Below are 10117 nucleotides of genomic sequence, written 5' to 3'. Positions count from 1 at the left end.
TATTCAACTTTGGTTATGCCATGTGGCTAGCAAAAACAGACATTATTTTCTGTTGGGTCCCTGGACACATTGATGTTCAGGGCAACTAACATGCAGATGCTGTTGCGTGACCAGCGGTACGTGATCTTCTTTTATCCTATAGAGGTATTCTGTTCAGGGATTATTTTATAGTCATCTCTGCCTGTCTTCGTAGCCGTTCGCAACAGCAGTGGTTAGACATGCACCATAACAAATTGCACTCTATTAAACCACTATTAGGTTTATGGCCATCTTATTACCACCATTGCCGTACTTGGAAGATTACACTCTCCCGTCTTCGCATCGGCCATACTTACCTTACCCATGGATATCTCATGAAACGACACCCTCTTCCTCTCTGTGAGGTTTGTCGGGTCCCTATTTCGGTTCTTCACTTTCTTGTGGATTGTCTGGTTTACCAGCAAGCTCTCAGGATTTACCTCCACCGACACCAACGCCTTACCGCTTTTACCTCATCTTCCCTTCTTGCACACGGTCCTGCCTTTGACTTATGATCACTGACTTGTCAGTTTAGCGTTTTATTTGATTATAATAATGGACACTGGAGTTGAGAATTTGAAGTCGGTTGGACGAGGCATTCTCGAGTTTGATCAAACTTCAACAAATCCTTTAATGATCCACACGGGTTCAGTGTTTTGTACAATACAGTTGCACCTGCATCCCGTCATCTCCCAAGAGATCATGAGAGAGAAGATTCCATTTTTTCCCCGCGTGTGAGATAAGCCATCCTTGTGTGATGAAATACGACAGGGAAATATAGCAGGCTTTTTCCCACGATATAAATATACAAAGTATGGTAGCAGAACACTATAGATGTTACCACTATTGTGTCACCATTAAGTGTATGGTAGCAGGAGACCGTAGGTCTACCACTACTGTATGTCACCATCACAGTATGGTAGGACACCACAGGTGTTATCACTACTGTATGCCACCATCAAGGGTATGGTAGTGGCACCCTGCGAGTGCACCTAATTGTGTTTATAAAAATAGAATGAAGATTAACTCTATGATGCATGTTAGTGACGCATGAGCCTGGAGGACCACTCCATTGTTAAGAGCTACTTATATCAGTGTAAAAAAATAGGCTACACAGTCACCCAATAATACAATAAACTGATTATATATATCTCTTTGTTCTCAACTCTTTGGGCACAGAATCGTTATCAGTCAAGTGGGATTTGACGAAATAGTGGAGTTTTGTTCATCAGGAAATAGGAAAGTTTATTATGATGGTGGTCTTTGTCAGATGAAGACCCGCTTAGTGATGAAGCAATCACTGGTTATCAGTAGATTCCGAGAACGACTCTTTTGATCCGCCTCAAGCTCATTACAATTGTAACCAGATATAAACATGTAAATAGTTCATTACCACTGTAACTTGTTTAGCTCATTACCACTGACTTATTCATCGATCAAAACTTTGTGGCCCAGTCCCTAGACCCATTATATACCTCTGTAATCTTTTGACTACCGCCAACAGGGTAAGTATTGTGAACATAAGAACATAAGAATGGAGGAACAGTGCAGAAGGCCTACTGGCCCATACAAGGTGGGTCCTTATCAAAACGACCTCTACCCATGAATTAACTCCCGTACCCAATGACACCAATCAAACCCAGCCCCTTCCACTCATATATTTGTCCAATCTCTTCTTTCTTAAAGCTACCCAAGGTCCTAGCCTCTATCACCCTACTGGGAAGATTGTTCCATGCATCCACAACTCTGTTAGAAAACCAGTACTTACCTATGTCCTTTCTAAATCTAAATTTATCCAACTTAAATCCATTATTTCTGGTTCTTACCCGGTTCGACACCCTCAGTACTTTATTAATATCTCCTTTGTTTATGCCCATCATCCACTTATACACGTCAATGATATCTCCCCTCATTCCACGTCTCTCCAGATAGTGGAGATTTAAGGCTTTAAGTCTATCTTCATACGGGAGATTCCTTACACAGTAAATCATTTTAGTCATTCTTCTCTGTATGTTCTCCAATGAGTCTATATCCATCCTGTAGTAAGGAGACCAAAACTGAGCAGCATAATCTAAATGAGGCCTCACTAGTGATGTATAGAGCTGTAAAATAACCTTTGGACTTGTGTTACTTATACTTCTTGAGATAAATCCAAGTAATCTGTTAGTCTCGTTGCGCACACTTAGACACTGCTGTCTTGGCTTTAGGTTTCTGCTTACCATGACTCCCAAGTCTTTTTTACATTTTGTATGATCAAGCTCTGCTTCACCTAGTTTATAGCTTCGAGGGTTATTTTCATTACCAAGGACTAGTATTTTATTTATTTATTAACAATTTGAGCATACATACAGAGGTACAAAAAAATACAGATAAGAGCAGCATGCCAAAGCCACTTATACTATGCATAGCATTTCGGGCTGGCTTAAAATTAACTAAGCAATGATGAAATCAGTGATAATACATTATTGTAAACAGATAACTATAAAGCACAAATGAGTATTACAAAGACAGGTCATATGGTTGCATGCATTGTTGTACATTCAGTCGTATGGAGTATTCTGTTAGGTAGTGTATTTAAAAAATAATAAAGTTAGATTGGGTTTTAGGTTTAATATTTATGTGATATAATTGTGAGAAACATTTAAGATATACAATTTATAAGGTTCAGTTATTCAGTATTTATTTGGTTTTGGGTGAGTTTACCTGGAGACCTGGAGGGTCTCCAGGTAAAGTAAGTGATCTTTGAGAAGAGACTTGAATTTATAAACAGGTAGTGTTTCTTTTATATTTACAGGTAATGAATTCCAGATTTTAGGGCCTTTTATGTGCATTGAGTTTTTGCATAGTGTGAGATGGACACGAGGAACATCAAAGAGTGATCTGTGCCTTGTGTTATGGTCATGTATTCTGTTGAGGTTGGCAAGGAGATGTTTGAGGGGAGGGTTAATATCAGAGTTAAGTGTTCTATGTATGTAATAGGTGCAGTAATAAGTATGGATGTTTTGTATGAGTAGGTTTAGTGTATTGAATATTGGTGGAGTGTGCTGCCTGTAGTGAGAATTTGTTATCATTCTAACTGCAGCCTTTTGTTGGGTAATTAGTGGTCTGAGATGGTTAATTGTTGTTGAGCCCCATGCACAAATTCCATAGGTGAGATAGGGGTAAATAAGAGAGTGATATAGGGCCAGGAGGGTTGACTGTGGAGCATAGTACCGTATCTTCGGTAGTATGCCTACAGTCTTGGAAATTTTCTTAGAAATTTGTTGTATATGTGTATGAAATTTGAGTCTATTATCAAGGTGGATTCCTAAGAATTTTCCCTCTGTTAGCTTTGTGATAGGTGATACGTTTATCATTATGTTAAGAGGGACATCTGTAGCTCTGTTACCAAACTGAATGAAGTAGGTTTTGTCAATGTTTAGTGTAAGTATGTTAGTCCTCATCCAGGAAGATATTTTCTGTAATTCGGTATTTACAGTATTGGCTAGCGTGACTGGGCTCGGGTGAGAGAAGACGTATGTAGTGTCATCTGCAAATAGTGTGGGTTTGAGTAATTGCGAAGCATTTGGTAGGTCATTTATGTATAGGAGAAAGAGAAGAGGGCCAAGGACACTTCCCTGTGGGACACCAACTGTAATTGGTTGCGCAGAAGAGTTTGCCCCATTTGCGTACACATATTGGCTTCTGTTGCTGAGGTATGACTTGAGGTAGTTGAGGGAGTGCCCTCTTATACCATAGTGTGACAATTTTACGTGGAGCAAGTCATGGTCAACTGTATCAAAAGCTTTACGTAAGTCAATGAAGATCCCCAGTGGGACTTCTTTTTTCTCTATTGCAGTGTATATATGTTCTAGCATGTGTATAATAGCATCATTAGTATTTTTATTAGGCCTGAATCCAAATTGGCAGGGGTTGAGTATGTTTTGGGAGATAAGGTAGGAGTTAGTTAGTTTAATATGTTTATTATGCACCCCATACCCATCCTGTGGGCGGTAGTCAAAAGATTACAGAGGTACATAATTGGTCCAGGGACTGAACTCCAAAGTTTTGATAGCTGAGCAAGTTACAGAGGTAATGAACTCACAATTTACAAAGGTAATGAACTCACAATTTACAAAGGTAATGAACTCACAATTTACAAAGGTAATGAACTCACAATTTACAAAGGTAATGAACTCCAGGTAAGTCTGGTCACAATCATGACAAGTTACAAAGGTATTTACAGATTACAGAGGTACGTAATGGGTCCAGGGACTGGGCCCCCAAAGTTTTGGATAAGGTAGGAGTAGATTCGTTTATGAATTAATTTTTCGAAGATTTTTGAGAGAGGGTGTAAGTTGGATATTGGCCTATAGTTATTCAACTCTGTACCTTACACTTATCCACAGTGAACTTTATCTGCCATTTTTCAGACCAAGACATTAATTGTCCAAATCCTCCTGGAGTTCATTGCTATCCTCCTCAGAATGAATCATACGGCCTATCTTTGTATCATCAGCAGATTTGCTTCAAGGTCATTAATGTAAATTATGAACAAGAGAGGGCCTAAAACTGATCCTTGTGGAACACCACTAGTGACTAATCCCCATTCAGATTTGACCCTATTAATCGAAACTCAATGCTTTCTTGACTCGCGAAATCGTAATGACACGATTGCAAACAAACCATACCACGGATGGGGTTTGAACCCGCGGTAAGAGTCTCAAAACTCCAGACTGTCGCGTTAGCCACTGGGCCAGCTAGCTTCAATAAGATTCGTCCAACTAGGTATATTTCTATACCATAGGAAGGTTAGCATAGGCACCACTGTGTCCACAAATGTAAGTAGAAATATACCTAGTTGGACGAATCTTATTGAAGCTAGCTGACCCAGTGATCCCATGCTGAGATTCATTTATCAAGTTATGCTCTTCAAGGTGACTTCTAACAATGTCAGCTATAATTGGTTATAGTAACTTGCCCACTATAGATGTCAGGCTTATTGGATGGTAATTTGAAGGAACGGACTTGTCCCCTGATTTGAATATAGGAACCACATTAGCCAGCTTCCACAACTCGGGCACACCAGTAAGGATGGACGCATTAAACACACTGATTAATGGCTGACTAAGTTCCATCTTGCATTCCTTAAGTACCCTGGAAAACAACTCGTCGGGCCCCGGGGACTTATTTTGCTTCAGATTGTCTATCTGTTTGATAACCATGTCTCTCGTGACAGTAATATTAGTCAACTTGAATTCGTCAGGAACTGAATAATTGTTAATTTCTGGAGTCTCATTTACATCTTCCTGTGTAAAAACTGACAAAAAATAGTCATTAAATAAGGAACACATTTCCAGTTCGTTATCCGTCAGCTGCCCATTCCCAATTTTCAGAGGTCCTGGTTGATCAGGCTCTGATCCACCAGGAGGCCTGGTCACTGACCGGGCCGCGGGGGCGTTGACCCCCGGAACTCTCTCCAGGTAAACTCCAGGTAAACTCTGAGCATGGTGTACATTATTAAGAAAAAAATCATTAATGGAGATCCCTTCGTAATCATAAGTATGATCAGCGTCAATAAAATCATTAGTTAGATAACCCCAATCGAGATTTGATAGGTGTTCCCTAATAATAAAGATGTTAAGCTACCTGAGACTATCAGCTTGGTTTCTAAGGTGGTTTGCACTGATTTTGGATTCTCAGACTATAAGATGCACTAGCCTTTGGGTTTAATGCTTAGATTTAGATTTAGATTTTTTATTTTGACAAATTACATGGTTGTACAGAGGAATATAATAGTTGGGTGTACATGCCAAAAGCCCCTCTGTATGCAGAGCATATCGGGCAAACTTAGATTAACTTTAGTGACCCGGTGGTCTGGTGGCTAAAGCTCCCGCTTCACACACGGAGGGCCCGGGTTCGATTCCCGGCGGGTGGAAATTCCGACACGTTTCCTTACACCTATTGTCCTGTTCATCTAGCAGCAAATAGGTACCTGGGTGTTAGTCGACTGGTGTGGGTCGCATCCTGGGGGACAAGATTAAGGACCCCAATGGAAATAAGTTAGACAGTCCTCGATGACGCACTGACTTTCTTGGGTTATCCTGGGTGGCTAACCCTCCGGGGTTAAAAATCCGAACAAAATCTTATCTTATCTCTTAAGGCAATAATACATATGGTCATTAGATGAGTTAGTGAGTACAGGAGAACTGAATATTATATCAGGTGATGCTACATGGCTTTGATAAGTCTAGTAGAGACTTTTTACACTATTGAATTAGTTAATATTACAATGTAACAATTTATAGTGTGATGTATTACAGTTTAGTAGTAGTATTTAAAACAATAAAATTTGGTATTATAATGGAACAATTTACATTATGATGTACTGTATTACAATCTACTACTATTTAAAACAATGAAAAGAACAGACATCATAATTTCGAAGTAGTAAGTGGTTGAATATTCATCAGCACAGTATAAGTAGCTTTTGAGAAACTGGTAGTGATTAGGTATGGTTTGTCTGGTTAATTTTGGGTGATGAGGTGATTTCTTATTTGAGCCTTAAACTGATTTGCAGACAGGGGTCCTTTAGTTTGTTCTGGCAATGAACTCCAGATCTTCGGGCCTTTTACGTGCATAGCATTTTTGCATAGGGAGAGATGAACACAGGGGAATATTGAAGAGTGATCTGTGTCTCGTATTATGGTTGTGTGTTCTGTTATAGTTATCAAGAAGTTTGAGAGGGGGGTTTACATTAGAGTATAGTGTTCTGTGTATGTAGTAGGCACAATAATATGTGTGGATGTTTTGTATATTTAGCAAGTTAAGACTCTTGAAAAGTGGTGGACTGTGTTGTCTAACGCAGGAGTTAGTAATGAATCGCACTGCAGGTTTTTGCTGGGTTATTAAAGGCTTAAGGTGATTTGCTGTGGTTGAGCCCCATGCACAAATACCATAGGTGAGGTAAGGGTAAATGAGAGAGTGGTACAAAGCTAGAAGAGCTGACTGGGGTACATAGTACCGTATCTTTGAAAGGATGCCTACTGTTTTGGAGACTGTCTTGGAAATTTGCTGTATCTGTTTCTGAAATTTGAGACTGCAGTCAAGATGGAGACCTGGAAATTTGCCCTCTGCCTGTCTCGAGATAGGTGAACCATTTATCAGTATGTTTAGCTGTACACTTGAAGCTCTGTTTCCGAAGAGCATAAAGTAGGTTTTGTCTTTATTGAGAGTAAGTTTGTTGGTAATCATCCAAGTAGATATTTTTAGCAGTTCACCATTTACTGTGTCTGTTAGTATGGTTAGGTTTGGGTGAGAGAAGACATAAGTTGTGTCATGTGCAAATAAAATGAGTTTAAGGAGATTAGATGCGTTTGATAGGTCATTGATGTAAATGAGAAAGAGAAGTGGGCCAAGAACACTCCCCTGTGGGACTCCAACAGGAACAGGTTGTGTAGTGGAGCTGGCTCCATTTGTGTATACATACTGGGTTCTATTGTTAAGATAAGATTTTAGGTAATCGAGTTAGTTTTTTAGTTTAATATGTTTATTATGCACCCCATACCCATCCTGTGGGCGGTAGTCAAAAGATTACAGAGGTACATAATTGGTCCAGGGACTGGACTCCAAAGTTTTGATAGCTGAGCAAGTTACAGAGGTAATGAACTCACAATTTACAAAGGTAATGAACTCACAATTTACAAAGGTAATGAACTCACAATTTACAAAGGTAATGAACTCCAGGTAAGTCTGGTCACAATCATGACAAGTTACAAAGGTATTTACAGATTACAGAGGTACGTAATGGGTCCAGGGACTGGGCCCCCAAAGTTGTGATGGCTGAACTAGGTACAAAGGTAATGAGCTCACAAGTTACAAAGGTAATGAATTCTGTAGAATGGTTACTTACGTTTATACATGGCTACAATCATGAACAAATTATAGAGTAATGAGCAATTCACACTTCCACACCCGGTCACAACTGTAGTGAGTTATTGGTGCAAATATTGATTGTTGAGTCACACACACACACACACACACACACACACACACACACACACACACACACACACACACACACACACACAAACACGCAGGATCCATACATAGCTTTAAGCAGAGGTATGATAAAGCTCACGGCTCAGGGAGAGTGACCTAGTAGCGATCAGTGAAGAGGCGGGGCCAGGAGCTCGGACTCGACCCCCGCAACCTCAACTAGGTGAGTACAACTAGGTGAGTACACACACACTTTAGTTTAATATCTTTATGCACCCCATACCCATCCTGTGGGCGGTAGTCAAAAGATTACAAAGGTACATAATGGGTCCAGTGACTGGACCCCAAAGTTATGATAGCTGAACTAGGTACAAAGGTAATGAACTCCAGGTAGATCTGGTCACAATCATGGCAAGTTACAGAGGTAATGAATCAGCTTCACTCCTATACATGGTTACAGTCATGAACAAATTACAAAGTAATGAACCACTGATACGTCCACACCTGGTCACAATTGTAATGAGTTATAAATACAAATATTAAGTGGATCATACACCCACACTAGCGCGCGCGCGCACATACACACACCAGGGCGCACGCACGGACATGTGCACACGAGCGTACAAATATATGCATACACACAAGGACGCACACCCACACACACACACCCACACACACACACACCAACACCCACACACACACACCCTCACACACACCCACACACGCACACACACACCCACACACGCACACACACACCCACACACGCACACACACACCCACACACGCACACACACACACACACACACCCTCACACACACCCGCACACACACCCTCACACACACCCACACACACGCACACACACACACACACACACACACACACACACACACACACACACACCCACACACACACACACCAACACCCACACACACACACCCTCACACACACCCACACACACACCCTCGGGGCCAGGAGCTAGGACTCGACCCCTGCAACCACAAATAGGTGAGTACACACCCACACACACACACCCACACACACACACACACACCCACACACGCACACACACCCACACACGCACACACACACACACGCACACACACACACACACACACACACACACACACACACACACACACACACACACACACACACACACACACACACACACACACACACACATGCACACATGTGGTAATGCTTTATTTACAGCTAGCAAAGTCAGGGTATTTCTCCAGAATGGTCTGCAATATACCACTGTGGATAAAATACTTTGCCATTTCTTGAACATTTCTGAGTGAGTTGTTTCTAAATTCATTAATTTGATCACACTCCAGTACATAATGACGCAAGGTGTGACAATAGTCCATCTGGCAAAGTTTACATTTCGTTTGGTCTACATCTGGTGGTGTTAGTTTAAACAACTAACCCAGCCGGAGTCGGGCAGTAGTGACATCCAAGAGTCTGCTTATCTTGTTGGATGCACCATAGACATGTGGCTCCTCCTGCATGATGGAATGATGATAGATGGACTGACTTGTGTCAATCTCCCTAAGTCTTAAGTCAATAAAGTTCATTTGAAGTTCTTTTCGTATTATTGTTCTCAAACTGCTAAATGACAACCCAAGATTGTAATCTACCCCCTCTTTGAAAGCATACAGCTTAGCCAATTTATCAGTTCTATCATGCATCTGAAGACCAATGTGAGATGGAATCCACAGCATGTGCACTCTGACTCCACTGTCCACAATCCTACCATACCTGTGTCTGGCTTCTGACACAAGCATGCCACAATTTATACTTAATGAGTTGAGAGCATTTATGGATGACAGAGAATCAGTTACAATTAAAGTGTCAACCTTAGATACATGGACACATTTGAGTGCAAGGAGTATGGCAAACAGTTCTGTTTGATGCGTGCTCCAATTTCTTTATGAGAGCCATCACTCTGTGTGACAACAGCAGCACTACCTGCTGCACCAGTGGACTGGTGAACAGAACCATCGACGTAAATAATTTGTGAAAGATTGTTCTGTGTGACTAAGTTATCAATACAGCTTAAGGCATCATGTTTGGCTTCAAGACGAAGCTTTGGTTGTGATTTAAGAAGAGTTTTGGGGGG

Source organism: Cherax quadricarinatus, chromosome 74 (assembly GCF_038502225.1).
Source record: "Cherax quadricarinatus isolate ZL_2023a chromosome 74, ASM3850222v1, whole genome shotgun sequence".
NCBI lineage: Eukaryota > Metazoa > Arthropoda > Malacostraca > Decapoda > Parastacidae > Cherax > Cherax quadricarinatus.
Note: the sequence above shows the minus strand (reverse complement) of the source record.